Here is a 20,112-nt window from a genome sequence, read left to right as displayed (position 1 = left end):
AAGAGAATTTAAAAAATACTGCAAGCTGTTACCAATTCTGCCAACAGGCAAGAGCCCAGGCAACATTAATTACAAATCAATCGCTTAGGACATAAACAGCTCTTATCACTGGTAAACTCTCCCTCTAAAATAACTTGCTTTAGAGAAAAAAAAACAACAACAAAGCAAATGTCTTTCCTATTATACTTGGTGAACTAATCAGGACAAAGAAACAAAATAAAACAGGAAAAAACGCACCAAATAGCAAACGTGAAAAAGGAATCCTAGCTAGATGAACGCCTGGAATGCTACTGGAATAGCACCGTCATTTAGAAATAATGAAGAGGAAGTGGTCAGGGTAGGGACACTAGCTGAATGGGTTTCTGGTTTCCAGGAAGTAAGAATTTTTACAACGCAGCTGATTTTCACAAACACATATGGCAGCAAAATGATAAAAGAAGGCTTTCAACTATACAGTCACGGGAGAGGTGGGGGGAATCTGTGTTCCTCTAGTAATGAAGGTAGTTTTATAATGGTCAAGCACACACATCACAACCCTCACCACTACCACACACACAACTATCCAATCATAATAATACACTTCAAAAATCAAAGGATCCTTCCAGAAGTCTAGTTCATCTAGACACTAACCACAAACTACTATTATTTTCCCTAACTCTTTATCTTGGGCATCTGAATTTTCCTCTTTATTTCCAGGAAAAAAAACAGCAAAAACCTAAGCACCTTTCTACTGCAAAAACTCTCAAAACACACTCCTCCACCACACACTTCATTCATTCCGACAGAAAAAAATTAGTAGAAAAGAATCACTAACTTTCCATCAAAATACATTCTGACTTCTGTTAGGTCCTTTAAGGTTCCCGAGGATATGGTAAAAAGTGGTATATGGTATATATGCTATATAAAAGAGGGAAGAGCTATGAAGCCTGGCACAGTGGGATGGTTAGGGGTCATTTTCTTAACCTCCCTCAATAAAATGAGGAAGAAGGGCTATCTTGGAGTTTGAGGATGAAAGATCTATGTGTAAAGTATCCAGCAGAGTGTCTGACACACAGTAGGTGTTTGGTAGTTACTATTATTATTTCTCCTTGGTTCCAAAGACATGGCATGTTAAGTTTCAGGATAACAAAAATTCTTTCCTAAGCCAGAAATTTTATTGACAATTATATAAACAAGTTGCTGGCAGATTACGGTAGGGTGCTATCTGTTGATCTGGAACAAAATTTACCTCAGTATGTCCAGGGCACTGTCTCCAAAGGTTTCACAACACTCTCATATCAATTGCACACTTTTACAAAATAACTAAGAGGAAAGGCTAATAGGCAATAATACCTCTGGGTTCACATATGAATTAATAAGACTGAAGGAAATCAGGGAGTTAACAGTGCAGCCAAGCTCACATAAATTTCTTGACTATGGGTGTTTTATTCACCAGACTTGGCTTACTATGAGAGAAAAAATAACATAAGTTCATTTCTTCAATAAAATTATAGAGGGGAAAAATATGGTTAAAAAGAAAAAAGCTAATACAGTTTTTTACAAAAATAAAAAGGAGAGGATATATAATAAAATACCAAAAGAAAGGCAGTCAAAAAGGTGGCTAGGTAAAATACAGTTTGAGTCTAAGTTTTTAATATTTCATATTACAGAATTTTTAAGTGACTTAATATCACATGCTATTCATTTCCAATTTGAGGAAATACTAAAATGTTACTGCATATAACAAATTTCTATACAGAAAAATGTATGCAGGTATACATTTTTATAAATTTTAATGTTGTCTTACAAGTGAAAGTTGTTTATTCACATTACAAAATTTACCAGACTTTTTCAAAAGAAGTTCATTCCCTTTCTATTTCATTATAATTTCTAAAAATAATATAAAAGGTTTTAGAATATTTATTGCATAAAATAGGCTACAACTACATTTCTATTATCTTCTATAGTTCCCTTACTAAACATATATTGAATATCTACTATGAGGAATGCACTCTGAATACCTCATATCATTACATTTCTTATGCCATTAAATTCTCAAGATAATAAAATAGGCAGAGAATAGTAACTCCACATTACTGATGAGAATATTGAGATCCAAAAAGTTCAAGTGCCTTGTCCAAGTCAGTTTACTGGCCAAGAAAGGGTCAGGATTTAAAGTCCTCCCAACCGAGGATAAAGCCTGTGCATCTTACGATTTTGCATGCTGCTTTCCTATGTTCCCACATTCTCACAATTAGAATAATCAGAGGGATCCCACCATTCCACTACATTCACAGACACCAGTGCCTCATCACTCAACAAAGATACTTCACAATTAGCACCCCCTTGCCTGCTCCCAAAAGGATCGAGCATCTTTCAACAAACCAGGTCAAGTTAAAGGAGAAAACACAACTTCAAAATAGTCTTGTTGCATCAGCAACAACCCAGAAACAACCTGACACTCCTATCCAGGGGTAAGGTATGGGATACAAACATTATATATATGTAGTTTTTCTGAAAACTGAAAGACCAAACTATTTTTAAATTACTGTTCAACCAGATACTACTATCCAGGGATAAGGTATGAATAAAAATGTTATACATATGTAGTTTTTCCGAAAACTGAGAAACCAAACTATTTTAAAATTATTGTTTAAAACTATATAAAGAAAAGTTAAAAGCACAATTTGGGAGCCCTAACTCTATCAATGGCAATCTCAACCTAAACCTCAAGGTCAGAACCTCTTTTCCCAAAGAAAAGGCAAAAATTAAGAAAGTTGAGAACCTGCCCAAATGTAAAGACCAAGAAAAACAGTGCTAGCTACTTTGACTTCAGTTAATGCAACCTGGTGGCGTAAAACATACAAACCAATGCAATTTTTCCATTATTCTGACACTGTTCCTCACATGTTGTGGCAAAAAGACTGTACCATTTCTTTTATCCCTCCTATGAAACCTCTATGATGGGACCAATTAATAATCCCATTTTACAAATTAAAAATATGAAACAACTAACTTGTACATCCTGTCACCACACTGCTTATAAACTGGCTGTACCTGAACCAGAACTTATGCTTTTAACCAAGCCATGAGGATGTAAAACCTTGTTCCAACAGAGAAGTTGAGCACTCCAGAAACACAACCTAACCATTAACCTTAAGCAGAGCTATCATAGACACAGGAAGCACAGTACAGGCCTAAAATTGAATCAACAATCCACTACTTACTAGCTGTATTACCTTAAGGCAAGTTACTTCATCTTTCTGTTCCTTGGTTTGTAACACTTATAAAGTGAGGACAATATGTAATCTCTTACGGGCTCCAGAAAGAATAAGAAAAAACACAGACTTGTTCATCTGTGTACATATGTGTACATATATATGGGTGTATATACATGTGTATATATAACATATATATATATACTTATATATAAAGCAAACAGAAGCTTAACAAATGTTAAGTTACAACCAGGAGCTTTGCTCCAATTCAATACTCAGCTATAAGAATGATGATGCTTGAGGAGCACTTGCAGAATCTGCTAGCACTTTAACTGAATCCTTTGAAAAGTGAAATATGGACAAGTAAAAAAAGTAGCCATATCAAGAATCATTAGCCACAATAGATTAGACCCAAAGATTCCCAAATGTCCTTAAATTGCATTAGATATGTTGGCCAATCATTCAAGACAGTACCTGGAAAGAAAACTTAACTAAGAAAATTTATTTTTCCTTCTACATTCAGTTTCCTTGTACAGTTGCAAGTAGGATCCAATTATGGATTTAGAGCCTCAGGAAGCTCTACCTAGGAAAAATCTCATTCTAAAAGAAAATCATTTCACCCTCCCTCAGTGGCATTGCCCAAACTCTCCCACTGTTTCCTCAATTTGCAAATACCGCAGATAACTAAAATATTTTATTTATAGGGAAGTCCATAGCACATTTAAGTAGAAACAATATTTTTAGGTGTATTATCATCTCCACAAAAAGCCACACATGGGCAAGAGCCGTATCTTTTCCATCCAGACATGTTTCACTCTGCTCATGCAGAAGGGGCAGTACAGCAGAGCACCTGGAGACCACAGGGACCATCCAGGTCTGGGCTGAGCCACATGCTAGAATTGACCTTGGGCACAGACAAAAAGTGTCTGTTAGCGGTGGGAAGCCAAGCTTAAAAGATCATATAGACCACTTTGAACCATTACCAAGATAAGTGGTGAACAAAGGAAGCCAGCAGAGGCAAAGCCATGATGAAAGAGATGAAGCCACCCTGGTGCATGACTTTCCGGTTCCAGTTGGTCCTCATGAAGCCCAGCTGGTTTTGCTTCCTGTTCTTCACTGTACAACGGACCTCTCCACCTCCATCCCTGCCCTTCCTGAGCTAGTTTTAGTGAAACTCCACCCCCTATATTCAAAAACACCTTAACAAGGACATTAGGCCATTGCCTCGCACACAGAAGGGATTCAATTAAACACATTTAAAAAACAGGAATGCAAACCTTATAAAATACCTGATGTTAGATGGGGCATTCTCATAATTACAGTTTCCCCAACAGACAGGCTGATTTCTCTTAATCCACTTATCCAATAATTGTTAAATAAATAACCAATATTTGACACAACATGACACTTTATTCCAATTTATCTAATAATAATTAAGCATTCAAAGCTTACAATGAAAGCACAGTTCCGCAGTTCCGCAGTTCATATTGTTCTTTTAAATTGAATAATTTGGAATCCTGTGAAGAGTTCCACCTTATAGCAGATTCCCTCATTCTTGTGCAAATACAATCTGTCTATCAACATATTAGCATTTCAATCACCCTTGTTTTTTTCATAACTGGGAGAAGCTGTCTTCATTTATTCCTATTGAGCATCTACCACCTATGAATTATTTCTGAAGCTAAGCTGTAAAATTGAATTTAAATCCAAGTAAATGAGAAACTGAAACTATTTTCAAAAACAAATGTAGGACACTGGTTCCAGTTGCATACTCCCAAATATTATAAATACGTTCTTTAATGATTAATTTACTTTGAGCTGAAAGTAATTTCTTTTGAATTAAATTGTTATAATAGTTAGAAATGGAACACCAACCCCATGTTTCAAGGGTTTTTGTCTTTTTTTTTTTTTTTAAGAATTCTGGATCAATTTATATTCCTGCAGTAAATACATCCACCACTCAAAAAAAAATTTTTAAGTCCCCTTTAAGCATTCCTTTAAGGTACTGACCATAAATGGTGTAATTTGCCCTGGACATCATTAAAATGTAAAGTTAATGAGGATTCAGCTGAAAACAGAAGGAATGTAACCTATTTTCAGGCAAAAGTTCTAACACAGCAATCAGAGGAAAAAGCTCTTTGATGTTTCTTTGTCTCTTCTCATTAATTTTTTTTGTCTCAAAAAAAAAAAAAAGACTATTTAAACTTAAAAAAAAGCACCAAAGTTTAAACATGATAATTATAACAGAACTCCAAAGAGGTCGTTAGAATTTTTTATGAGATAAACAAGAATCAGTCATATATACATGGAGATAACACCACCTACCTGGCAGAGTTATTATAAGGTTTACAAATATTGTAAGTAAAATGTATAGCAGAATAGCTGACATGAAAGGTACTCGCTTATATTCTCTCCCTCTTTGTCACAGTCTGTCCCCAAGGGCCTAGCACAGTGCTGGTACAAAAATAGTAATCAAAGAGTCACCATTATTATCATATATGCTGTATTTTCTTTCCCTACTGAAGAACTATGTTAACCCTAACCTTCTTTCCAAGATTTATGCAAGACTCAGCACCTCCCATCACTAGGCAGGTGGGGCGTTATCCAAATAACCAGCAGGGAGTAAACAGTCCCGTGTGACATTTTATCATATGAAGTGCCTACACAGGTATAAATATTATATCTTTTCTGGTTTTATTGCCTCATTTTACAATTATGCTACTAAAGAGCAAAATAGCATGCAGAATGTTAAGTGGCATTCTGCTGCTTGGAATTTCATCCCAAGGCTCCATTCAGAATAACAAATGTGGGAACGATTTCATCTCTGCTCTACTGTGAAGAAAGTCATCACCTTTACTTGAATATATACAAGGGTTAGACTTTCTGCAACCCATTTTGTGCTAAGTGAAATCTTAAACCAAATGTGATAATTACCAAGGTGATGTCATTTATGAAGTAGTATAGTGCTTTCTGGAGAGACTCTACACTTTATTATTGTTATACCAATTTCATAATCCCAGTAAACAAAGCCTAATAGGCAAGAAGTGGATCTATCCAAGATGATCCACTCTTAATACCATGAGAATTTAGAACTTCTCTTCACCCAAACAAAAAATTACAAATTCAACAAACTAATCCGTTATTTTAAATGTTAAGAGATCATCAAAATAATGTTTCTCCAGCAACTTTCATTTTAAAGGCATTGCCACATAAATTACCTAATTTTCAGTGGTTTGTTCATTCCATAAATATTCACTAAATCTTCTCAATACTGAGATCTGGTCATACAGTGGTGAAGAAAATATTGGATGATCTCTACCCTCAAAGAGTTTAAGGTCCAGTACAGAACTTCAGACAAACTAATAATCACACAAGCAACATAATTATAAGCTATGGCAAATGCCACAAGACCATACAGTAAGAACAAGCTTACTTTGGGAATCTGAAAAGGTTCCCCTAAGGATGACTTAATGTCTGAGGTGAGACCTGAAGGAATGGGAGAACAAGGTTGTTTTGGAGGGGTGGTGAGAAAGAGGTTTAAGATGATGATAGTTGGGAAATAATACCTAGTTTTTAAAGACATTTAGGTAAATCAATCACATTTTTCTGATTCATTGAATACAGAGGGTGAGCAGGAAGGCAGGTGACCAGGATAAAGGCAGTAGGTTTTTAGGTTGCATACTGGATTTTTTAAATGTGCTGCTCAGAGAAAGGGGACCAAGCTTCATTCGGTTTAACGAGCAGATAATAAGTTAGAATTCAGACATTTTGAATTTCAGATACTTTTCAGGCATCCAAACAGGTTGAGCGTTCAGAAGAAATGTTTCATACCTCGTTCATTTATTCAACATGAAATTCCCAAGAAACAATTTATATTAAGTCCCATGTTTCTCCTTAGGGAAAAGAAGGTGAATAGGATGCTTAGCTGTCCTTTGAAAGAAACAAGTGGCCGGGAGCGGTGGCTCATGCCTGTAATCCCAGCACTTTAGGAAGCCAAGGTGGGCAGATCACTTGAGGGCAGGAGTTTGAGACCAGCCTGGCCAACATGGTGAAACCTCATCTCTACTAAAAATACAAAAAGAAGCTGGGAGTGGTGACACATGCCTGTAATCCCAGCTACTTGGGAGGCTAAGGCAGGAGAACTGCTTGGTGGGAGGCAGAGGTTGCAGTGAGCAGAGATCATGCCACTGCACTCCAGCCTGGGTGGCACAGCGAGACAAGGCAGGAAAGGCAGGGTAGGCAGGAAAGGCAGAGAGAAAGAGAAAAGTGAGAAAGAGAGGGAAGGAAGGAAGGGAGGAAGGGAAGGAAGCGGGGGGAGGGAATAAATTATCTTGAAAATAAATGCCAATTCCTCTAATGGAAAAAGAGAAAAGACATTTCAGACAAACAGCATCTGGGAATAACAATTAGTTTGCAGCGGTTGCAAGTACAATGCATGAGAGGTGAGAAATAAAAGAAAAAACCATCAGGACCAAATTTGCGGAAATACAGAGGAATAAGAGAATATTAATATTACAGCTATTTCAGAATTTATCTAGGTTTTCAGGTTTAGCAGAAAAAAAAGAGAGAATGCTATGAACAAATGCATGCCAACAAGTTAGGTATACAAAATGGACAAATCACTAGAAAAATACAAACTACCAAAACTGATTCAAGAAGCAACAGAAAATCTGAATAGACCTATAGCCAGAGATTGAATTACTAATTTAAAAACTTCCCACAAAAACTGACAAACTAAGATGACTTTACTAGAGAATTCTACCAAACATTTAAAGAAGAACTAATACTAATTCTTTATAAACGCTTTCAAAACTAAAATAGGAAAGAAAAACTTCCCAATTATTCTATAAGGTCAGTATATGCTGATACCCAAAGCAAACAAATACACCATAAGAAAATTAAAGTGCAAAAATATTCAATATATTAATACTAGCAAACTAAATCTAGCAATACAAGAAAAAGGATTACACACTATGACCAAGTGAGATTTATCCCAAGAATCCAAGGTTGGTACCTGCATTAGGGCCAGGACAGCCCTTCCCACATGACAGTAGAACACAGCAGTTCCCCAAGTCCCTTCTCTTCAAGAGACAGAGAGATAGCCACTAAAGAAAACACCATGAAAGACACTGGCATCAAAAAACCACCTTATCCATGTTTTATGCATATTTTCAATTATCCTAATGTCTTCATTCTATCATTCTTCTTGGAGAACTTCTCAATATTGTAAACATACTTGACATGGTTGTACATATGTTCTGGTTTTGTAGCTGCTATCAATCTAGTATCATATTTAGTATGAAACCAAATGCATCTTCTAAAAAGTTCATTATCACACAAGGTAACTTGATTTTTTAAATTCTGTAACTACATTCTTTTGTCCTGTTTCTTCTTTCATGTAATTTTTGTTTTATATGGAACTAATAGAGTTGGTGTTGGAAACATTTTTATTTGCAGTCATTTTGTCTACTTTTACCACTGTGCCTTATGTTTGTTAGGACCAAATCTCAAAGCATGGCTTAGAGTTTTCAGCAGAAATGGAATTGCAGCCATTTGGGAAAACGGTCTCCAGATCATTACAATTTGTAGTTTTGTAGAAGCACAGCTTGAAGCATTGCCAATATCACTGAGTGGGAAAAGACCATGGCAGGTATGGCCCATCTCCTGTATGCTTGGAGCCAGCTTCAGCCACATGGTTGGCCTTGTTATTTTACCATTCTGGATATACTGGAATATAAAGCAATTTCTATACAAGAACAATTAATTGGAATGAAGGGAGAAAATATTCCTTTACATAGATTCCATAAGGCTGTGTAAAATGTATATAATCAAAGTCAAGTAGTTCCATTACAGCACTATGTTTTATGTAGTTACAACGTGATGTAATTGTAGCTTTTTAAACCATGAAACTCCTTGGAGATAGTATCTTCTAGTTAAAATAAAGTACTTAGAGAATTTTTTAAAACAAGAATGCAAGGTTGGTTAACATTCAAAAATAGATTAATGTAATAAGCCATACCTAGAGTATGATGAACAAAAATCACAAGATCATCTCAAAAGACACAGAAATAGTACCTAAAAAATCTAACATCCTTTCATGCCTTAAAAAAAAAACCACTCAACAAACTAGAAACAAAAGGGAACTTCATCAAGCTGATAAAGGGCATCTACAAAAATCTATAGTTAATATCATAATGATGGTAAAAGACTAAATGTTTCTCTTTAAGATGAGGACAAAGAAAAGAATATTCATTTCTGCCACTTCTATTCAACATTGTATTGGAGGTTCTAGCCAGGGCAATTAGGTATGAAAAAGAAATAAAAGTCATCAAGAATGGAAAGGAAGAAATAGCACTATCTTGATTTGTATATTACATAATCTTACACAAAGAAAATCCTAAGAAATTGACTAAGAAACTATTTGAACTAATAAACCAGTTCATCAAATCTGCAGGATAATAGATCAATATTTTTAAAAGTCAATTCTATTTCTATACACTAACAAAGAACAATACAAAAATGAAATTCAAAATATCCATTTACAATAACATCAAAAAGATTAAGAAAAATAGGAGTAAATTTAACAAGAGGATTGTAAAACTTATACTCTGAAAACTACAAAACATTGTGGGGAAAAAACCCTAAACATTACCTTAATAAATGGAAAAATATCCTACATTCAAGGATTGTAATGCAATATTGTTAAGCTGACAATGCTCCCCAAATGAATCTATAGATTCAATTAAATCCCTAGCAAAATCCCAGCTGGGCTTTTTGCAGAAATTGATAAGCTAATACTAAAATTCATATGGAGATGCAAGGGACCCAGAATAGTCAAACAATCTTTAAAAAGAACAATATTGGAGAACTCATACTTTTCAATTATAAAATCTACAGTAATAAAGATAGTGTAGTCTTTATCATAAGGATATGAATGGGATTGAGAGCCCAGAAATAAATATTTGCAATTGCCAATTATAATTATCAATTAATTTTCAACAAGGGGCTGGGCATGGTGGCTTATGCCTATCATCCCAGTGCTTTGGGAGGCTGAGGTGAGCAGATCACTTCAAGCCAGAAGTTTGAGACCAACCTGGCCAACATGGCGAAACCCACCTCCATTGAAAATACAAAAAATTAGCTAGGCATGGTGGTGCACACCTGTAGTCTCAGCTACTTGAGAGGCTGAGACACGAGAATCTCTTGAACCTGGGAGGTGGAGGTTGCAGTGAGCCAAGATCGTGGCACTACATTCCAGCCTGGGCAACAGAGTGAGCCTGTCTTAAAAAAAAAAAAGAAATTCAACAAGGAAACCAAAACAATTCAATGGAGAATTAATACTTTTCAACAGAAGGTACAGGGGCAAATGACTATATATATTTGAAATAATAAGGATAGAATCCTTCCTTATAAGCATACATAAAAATCAACTCAATTTGAATTATAGGCTGGGGATAGTGGCTCATGCCTTTAATCCCAGAACTTTGGGAAGATGTGTTGAAGAATCGCTTGAGCCAGGAGTTCAAGACCAGCCTGGGCAACATAGCAAAACCTTATCTCTCCCTACCCACCCCCCAAAAATTAGGTGGGTTTGGTAGTGTACACCTGCAGTCCCAGCTACTTGCAGAGATTGCTTGAGCCTGGGAAGCTGAGGCTGCAGTCAGCAACCTCTGTATCATGCCACTATATTCCAGCCTGGGTGATCAAGCAAAAACCTGTATCAAAAAAAAGGAATGGATTATAGACCCAAATATAAGTGCTAAAACCTTAAAAAAAAAAAAAAGAAGAAGAAGAAGAAGAAACACAGAAATAAACCATTACTACTTCAGGATGTCATTGTAACTTTAGGATGGGCAATGGTTTCTTAGATACCATACCAAAGCACAAACATGAAAAGAAACATTAGATAAACAGGACTTCACTGAAATAAAAAACTTCAGTGTTTCAGATGGCACTATCAAGAAAGAGAAAAGCTGACCTACAAAGTGGGAGAAAGTACTTGCAAGTCATATATCTGATAAGAGACTAGGATCTAGAACATATAAAGAACCCTTATATAACCCAGTTTTTAAAAGACCCTGTCACTGAATAGATGTTTTTCCATAGAAAATATACAAGAAGCACACTAAAAGATGCTCAACATCATTAGGCATTAGGGAAAGGCAAATCAAAATAACAATGGCATATCACTTCACACCCACTAGAATGGCTATAATAAAAGAGATGGACAACAGTATCCACTAACAAGAATGTGGAGAAATTGGAACCTCACACATTGCTATTGGCTATATAAAATGGTGCAGCTGTTCTGGAAAACAGCTTGGCAGTTTCTGAAAAAGCTAAAAATAGAATTACTATATGATCCAGCAATGCCATTCCTAGGTATATACTCAAAGGAAGTGAAAGCAGAAATGCAAACAGACACCAACAATGAATGACAGTGTTGATTGCAACATTATTCACAATTGCCAAAAGGTGGAGACAACCAAATTGTCCATGAGATGAATGGATAAACAACATGGAGTATATACATCTAATGGATAAGTATTCAGCCATAAAGAGGAATGAAGTTCTGATGCACACTACAACATGAACAAATCTTGAAAACATTAGGGTAAGTGAAATAAACCAGACACAGAAGGACAAATATTATATGATTCCACTTATATGAGGAACCTGGAATAGGCAAACTCATAGAGACAGAAAGTAGGTTAGAGATTACCAAAGGTTAGAAGAAGGGAAAAATGGGAAATTACTGTTAATGATTACAAAGTTTTTATGTGGGGTGATGAAAAGATTTTAATAACAGATAGTGGTGATGGCTACACAACAGTATGAATATAATACCACTGAATTTACACTTAAAAATCGTTAAAATGGAAAATTTTGTTTTATATATACACATATACCTCCACAATTTAAATAATATACCAAAAGTATTAATTATATTTTTTATCAATGGGCAAATTGTGTGGTATGTGAATTATATCTCAAGAAATCTATTGAAAATAATTAAAATTAAACACTAAATCAATGGGTTATTGTTTATTTACATTTTTGTAGAAACAGGATCTCGCTATTTGTCCAGGCTGATCTCGAATTCCTGGCCTCAAGCAATCCTTTCACCTCGGTCTCCCAAAGTGCCAGGATTACAGGGAAGTGCCACTGTGCCAGGCCATAAATTGATGGTTTTAACAGCAATTAGACACAGCTGAAGAGAGAACTAGTAAACCGGAAGAAAGACTTGAAAAAGTTATTGAATGTATGAGAGAGAAACAGATTGAAAACACACACAAAAAATGGTTAAAAACTGTAAAGGACAAAGACAATGTTAAACATACATGTAATCAAAGCTCCAAAAGAAGAGGAAGTTCTAAATCCTCAGATTCAAACAGCTGGTCCTCATCAAGATATAAAAGAAGAAAACTCCACTGCTAGACACATATCATTGCTAAACTAGAAAACAAGAAACAAAAACATTAATTATAATGGAAAGAGACTTCAACAGCAACATCAGAAGCCAGAAGACAATGAAATGACAGCTCCAATACGAGATTAGAATAAGGACATTTTCAGATAAACAAAACTAAGATATCTGCCATTAACAAAGAACGTTATTCAAGCAAGAAGATTAGCCCAGAAGGAAAAACTCTGAAACGTAAGAAGACATAAAGAACAAAGAAAATGGCTGCGCACAGTAGCTCACGCCTGTAATCAGCACTTTGGGAGGCCAAGGTGGCCAGATCACTTCAGAGCAGGAGTTTGAGACGAGCCTGGCCAATATGGCAAAACCCTGTCTCTACTAAAAATACAGAAATTAGCTGGACATGGTGGCATGCGTCTGTAATCCCAGTACAAAGGAAGCTGAGGCAGGAGAATCATTTGAACCAGGAAGCACAGTATGCAGTGAACCAAGATCATGCCACTATACTCCGGCCTGGATGACATAGTGAGACTTCGTCTCAAAAAAAAAAAAAAAGAACAAAGAAAATAGAAAATACACAGATTAAACAAGCATTGGTTATATATAAAAAAATCAATAATGTCTTACAGGTTTAAAGTAAAATGCACAACAATAAAAACATATAAACAGAGGGGAATGATTTAAGTTAAAACAATATACATCCTCATGTTGTCTAGGAGGAAGGTAAAGATGCCAATTAAAGTTATATAAACATTTGAAAATTTCTCAGAAACTGTTGATTTGTATGGGTGTACTTTGTTTTATTGCACTTCATTGATACCGTTTCTTTAAAAAAACAAATTGAAAGTGTATGACAACCCTAGATAGAGCAAGTCATTTTATGTCTCTGTGTCACATTTTAGTAATTTTCACAATATTTCAAACTTTTTAAATTATTATTATAATATCTGTGACAGTGATCTGTGATCAGTGATCTTTGATATTATTGTTGTAACTGTTTTGGGGTGCTACAAATCATGCCCATATAAGATGGCAAACTTTGTCAATAAATGTGTGTGTTCTGACTGTTCTACCAACCAGTCATTCTATCATCTTTCTCTTCCTTGAACCTCCCTAAGCTTAGTAGTGAGGAAGGCATATTGAAAGTCAAAATAGGCTCAAAGCTAGTCTTCTCGTACCAAACAGCCCAATTGCAAATGCAAAGGAAAGGTTCTTGAAGGAAATGAAAAGTACTACTTCAGTGAACACATGAATGATAACAAAGCAAAACAGCCTGACCGATGATACATGAAAGTTTTAGTGGTCTCGACAGATGAAACCAGTCACAACATTCCCTTACACAAAAGCCTGATCCACAGCAAGGCCCTGACTGACTCTCTTCAATTCTATGAAGGCTGAGGGAAGTGTGGAAGCTGCAGAAGAGTCTGAAACTAGCAGAGGTTGGTTCATGAGGTTTAAGGAAAAAAGCCATCTCCATAACAAAAAAGTGCAAGGTGAAGCTGCAAATCCTGATGTAGAAGCTGTAACAAGTTATTGAGAAGTTCAAACTAAGATCACTGAAAAAGGTGGCTACACTAACAACAGATTTTCAATGTAGATGAAACCACCTTGTATTAGAAGATGCCATCTAGGACTTTCAGAGCTAGAGAGGAGATGTCAATATCAGCTTCACAGGACAGGATGAATCTTTTGTTAGGGGCTAATGCAGCTGGTGACTTTAAATTGAAACCAATGCTGATCGACCACTCTGAAAATCCTAGGGTTCTTATGAGACTGTACTCTATAATTGGAACAACAAAGCTTGGAAGACAGCACATCTTTTTACAGCATGTATTTACTATTTTGGTTGGTGCAAAAATAATTCTGCTTTTTGCCACTGAGTAATGCCATAAACTACAGTTAGTTTTGTACCAACATAATAAATAGTTTAAACCCACTGTTGAAACCTACTGCTCAGAAAAAAAGACAATGTGCCTGGTTATCCAAGAGCTCTGATGGAGATGTACAAGGAGATGAAGGTTGTTGTCATGCCTGCTAACACAACATCCATTCTGCAGCCCCTGGATCAAGGAGTAATTTTGACTTTGAAGTCTAAGAAATACATAAAGCTATGGCTGCAATAGACAGTAGTTCCTCTGATGGATTGGGGCAAAGTAAATTGAAAACTTTCTGGAAAGAATTCACCATTCTAGCTGCCACTAAGAACATTTGTGATTTGTGGGAGATCAAAATATCAATATCATAAACAGTTTGGAAGAAGCTGATTCCAGCCCTCACGGATGATGTGGAGGTATTTACGACTTCAGTGGAGGAAGTAACTGCAGATGTGGTAGAAGCTGCAAGAGAACCAGAACTAAAAGCAGAACCTGAAACTGGGGCTGAATAGCTGCTATCTCATGATAAAACTTGAATGAATGAGAAGTTCCTTCTTACAAATGAGCAAAGAATGTCTTTTCTTGTCCTACTCTTGGTGAAAATGCTGTAAACATTGTTGAAATGACAAGAAAGGATTTATAACGTTACATAAACCTGGTTGATAAACCAGTAGCAGCATTTGAGAGGTTACCAATTCTGAAAAGAGTTCGACTGGGGGTAAATGCTATCAATAGAGCATCACATCCTACTGAGAAATCTTTTATGAAAGGAAGAGTCAATCCATGCAGAAAACTTTACTGCTGTCTTATTTTTAAAAACTGCCACAGCAATCCCAGCCTTCAGCAACCACTGTCCTGATTAGTCAGTACCCATCAACATTTAGACAAGTTTCTCTGCAAGCAAAGATTACAAGTTGATCAGTAGCAATTTTCAGCAATAAAATATTTTAAATCATGATATGTACCTTTTTAAACATAATGCTATTGTACAATTAGTAGACAATAGTAGAGTATAAACATAACTTTACATGCATTGGGAAACCCAAAAAATTTGTGTGACTCACTTTATTGCACTATTCATTTTACTATAGTCTGCAACTAAACCTGAACCTGCAATATCTCTGAGGCACGTGTGTATTAGTTAACATTATGGACACTGAAAGCACACAACCTGGGTTCAAATCCAGCTCTACTGTTTGACAGCTCTATGGCCTTGGACAGATTACATAAGCTAGCCATGCCATGGTTTCCCCATTTGTAAAACTGAGAGAGTAACAGTATCTATCCCATAGGGTTTTTGTGAGGATTAAATGAATTAATATAAGTAAAGCATATAAAACAATGACTGGTATTTATAATAAGTTCTACTAAGTCATAGCTACCATTATTTTCAGTGTATCAGTTAAAGGCACAGAAATAGTATTTAAGTTCCAAATTATAAAAGGGAAAAAAATGGAATGATGAAAATGCTTAAGTAATCCAAAGGAAAGGAAGAAAGAAAATGAAGCATAAAAACCATTTCCAGTAAAAAATACAGGTAAGATGACTGGGTTTTAAAAGATTCAACTATGTATTGCTTCCAAGAGACACATCTTCAACACAAGAATGAAAAAAACAAGAAAACACAAGCATGGAAGTGTATAATTTGATGAGTTTTGACATGTGTACATCCATTAGACCATCACCACAATCAATCAACCCCTAAAGTTTTTTGTGCTCCTCCGTAATCTATTCCTCCTGCTGTACTCCCCACCACCCATCCCTACGGAACCACTGGTGTACTTTCTGTCATTATAGATTAGTTTGCACTTTCTAGGATTTTATATAAATGGAATCAGAAAGTATGTGCTCTTCTTGCCTGGCTTCTTTCACTCAAGATAATTATGTTGAGATCCATCCATGTTGTTGAGTATAGCAATACTTTGTTCCTTTTTATTACTATTATTCTATGTATAGAACTCAATTTGTTTACTCATTTCTAGCCTCTCCAGACAACAAATGATGTTAAAAGTAAGAAATGGCCTCTGGGTAAAGATCAAATCCCCGGTACTCTTAGGATAAGAAAAAGCTAAGGGGGTGATTTTAAAACTCTTTTTAAGACCTCCAGAAGATCTAAGGTGGTACCATAGAGAACCATTCAGCTAAACAACAGGTCTTCTAAGAAGCTTATAACTGTTGTTCCTCAGTGGTCTCACTAGAAAACCAAAGCAGAAAAGGAGGGCTTATCTTCTCAAAGACATTCGTGGGTATGAATATTACATTAAAGAGTAAACTCCAACAGATTCACAGGACAACAAAGGAGTTTTTAAGAGGCTCCTATTGGGGAGAAACACAGTCAGCTTGGACTGAAAGGAACAAAGAAAATACAAATGAAAAAAATAGGCCGGTGAATCACTAAACTTTACAGACCAGAAGCAGGCTGAGGAAACTACTGAGTTGCAGACACAGGTTCTCTTTTATTTAAAGAAGGATGATTCAGAATCCAAAAGCACAGAAGTTAGAACTAAGAGCCATGGTGAGCCACTCTCAGGCCCGAGCAGGACTGAGTTTCCATCAGGAAACTTTCAACATTTGCCCAGCCATATTTCATAACCACTACAGAGCAGGACCTCCCCTGTGCTCCAATGTGCCTCCTGCTGGCCTCCTTTTAGATGATCAGCGCCTACAGCAGTTATCTTCTGCCCATCCCGCCATTACACTCTGGGGAAGAGCAGTGGTGGTAGGGGCTGGAGAGCAGATAACTTCTCTATTTAGTTTACTAATTGAGAGGGCCTGTATTTGAGAAGTCATCATTAAGAAGTCATATCTAAGGTGTCTCATCCTCACCTAAGCCTGATTTACTTCAGGAGATTGAGGGGTCTGAGCTGCTGATGTAAGGATGAGATTTTTGGGTGCCTTGGGAGAGGCTAAGTATACACAGATTTCCATAGCAACTGGGTATAAAACTGTTTGCTCCCTGCTCCCTCTGCTGAGCTGCCACAATACTTTGTGCCTGTCTCTATTTATCCCAAATAATGTATGGCTACTGGTTGACTACTTATTTCCCTCATCAGATGTAAACTCCTTAAAAACAAAGTGTTTTATTTATATCCACAGCATCAAGTAGTCCCTCAAAGACTTGTTTGAATTTATGAATAATTATATGAATAAGTATAAGCCAGTCTGTCATGGACTCAGGCCATCCAAAGCCATGCTAATGAATTTAATAGCACATTCCCAGTCCACTTATGAGACAGGCCTCAGTTAAACATTTAGGAAACTTAAGCGATTAAAAATAAGAATGTTCACCTTATCTACCACAGCAGCATAGAGAATACTGAAACTCATGACTGATTCTCAGGAACATCCTGAAACCACCACCCTATAAACCTGCATTTTAATAGCCTGACACAGGTCAAAAGCATTGGCTGATAAGAGTGCAATTTAAAAAGAAAAAAAAAAACCTTTCAAAGATTTTTTTCATTTTAAGTTTTATTATAAATAACCAGTGATCAGTTATCAACAAGGCAGTGTAGGTTGACTCCACAGCTGTTGTGCAAAAGAATAGAAGTGGGGGAATATTTCATTTGGAACGCTTTTGTAAAAAGCCCCTAAATGGAGGACACTGAAAGTATGAGCTCTAGGCCAGGCACGGTGGCTCCTGCCTATAATCCCAGCACTTTGGGAGGCTGATGTGGGCGGATCACTTGAGGTCAGGAGTTCGAGACCAGTATGGCCAACATGGTGAAATCCCATCTCTAATAAAAATACAGAAATTAGCCAGGCATAGTGGCAAGTGCCTGTAATCAATCCAGCTACTTGGGAGGCTGAGGCATGAGAATCACTTGAACCCAGGAGACGGAGGTTGCAGTGAGCCAAGATCACACCCCTACACTCTAGCCTGAGTGAGACTCTATCTCGAAAAAAAAAAAAAAAAAAAAAAATTATGAGCCCTAGCTAGCGCTCAGATTTTAGAAAACAAATCTTTCTGTGAGGGTCTCCAAGAGATTCATTTCTTGGCACAATAAGGACTCAATGATAGAGTAAAGAAACTATTCAGTAGCACTCCAGGGCAATACTTAGAGACATCTTTCTATCCTAAGATGCCAGTCTCTCAAAAAAGCTAATTGTTCCTCTCAATGGGCTGGAAAATTTCTCAGATTAAGAAGCATTTCTTTTAGGTAATTTATAATACACCTACTTCTAAGATATTTTCAGGGGAAAAAATTAATATATATCACCTTTAGAATATTAGTATATATTAGTATATATCATCACCTTTAGAAAGTCATTCACACTGTACATCTACTTTGCAAGAAAAGAAAAACCATGGGTGAAACGAGTATTACACAGCAATAACTGAGGCAGATGAAAGTATTTACAAATCCATTTTGATCCACTGCATTATCTCATTTTGAGCAAGATCATTCTTAGTACATTTCTGCTGGCAAGAATCAACCCTCCTGGTCTCTCAACACAAATAGCAACATTCATCCTAGCCCTCAGCTGACTCTCCTGCCCAGGAACTTCAGACTGTTCCTTGATCCCCATCACAATGTTTGTAAAGAACTTCTACATGTAATAGGACCCAGATGTTGTATATTTTGTCTCAGATTTTAAAATAAAATTCAAAATGACCCAGAAAGCAAAGTAAAACAAAAAATGAAGCCACTGATTTAATCAATTTAAGCAAATGGTTAACAGTTCAAATGAAGTTTCTCTCTCCTCTTCTGTCTCTTGGTAGAATATTATCTTTATCTTATCAGTTACTGAGACAGTACCAGACATAGGCAACAGCCTACTGCATGCAAAGTGGTAATAAATGCAGTGGATGGGAAATAGAAGATAATGAACCAATCCTTGATATACTCTAAATCTTTTTTCTACCTTGCTAAGAAAAACAAGATAAATCCCTGGAGATACTCTAGAAGTAAATGTAACCATAGATAAAACCCCACTCTAAAAAATACAATTATAATGTCCAATTATAATGTCCAGTTCTATGTAAATGGAGCTGTTTCAAAAGCCTCATAAACAACTGATACTAACACTGCCTTGCTTATTTGGACATAACAAATTCCACCAAATGAGATATTTTTAAATATCTCTTCATTTAGCTAGCTACCTACTGAATAGGATTATTCTTCAAGGGACAATTCAAGCAAGAAGTTTCCTGCCCTCAAGAATAACAGAAAAGACAATTATAATACAATATGCAGGGTGTCAAGAGGGAGGGCATTTAACCAAGTCTGTGAAGGGTGGCACAGGGGGGAAGTAAGGGTAAACAGAAAAAAATGGAGAATTAGAGAAGGCCTCCTAAAAGAGGTGGTACCTTGTCTAAGTTATAAAGGACAACGGAAATAAACCGGGAAAATAGGAAGAAAGAGGACTGTACAGAAAAAAGAAGGACCGGATGCTAAAGTATGGAAGAAAATAGACTAAAGTGACTCAGCTCATGCACAGGTCAACGACAGAGAGTGGTGAAGGACAATGGAGGAGAGGTCAGCCAAGTCATGAGTAGCCTTATGTGCCATGCAAAGACCTGAGTATTACCCTACAGATAATGAAGAGGTATTATAAGGTTTAAGCAGAAGATTGGCATGATTATATTTGTTTAGCACACATATTACGATGACAG

General features: G+C 36.4%; 1 protein-coding gene and 1 pseudogene across 7 annotated transcripts in view; one reads left to right on the top strand and one right to left on the bottom strand.

Moving 5' to 3' along the window:
• Positions 1–20,112, bottom strand: part of DENND1A (DENN domain containing 1A) — a 536,105-nt gene that overhangs the window by 442,514 nt on the left and 73,479 nt on the right. The window lies entirely within an intron of this gene.
• Positions 8,317–8,961, top strand: LOC105721220 (phosphatidylinositol-glycan biosynthesis class F protein-like; annotated as a pseudogene).

This window comes from Aotus nancymaae, unplaced genomic scaffold (assembly GCF_030222135.1).
Source record: "Aotus nancymaae isolate 86718 unplaced genomic scaffold, 86718_ANA_hifiasm-v0.15.2.pri h1tg000003l, whole genome shotgun sequence".
Classification (NCBI taxonomy): Eukaryota; Metazoa; Chordata; class Mammalia; order Primates; family Aotidae; genus Aotus; species Aotus nancymaae.
The sequence above is the reverse complement of the archived record's forward strand: the minus strand, read 5'-3'. Positions and strand labels throughout refer to the sequence as shown.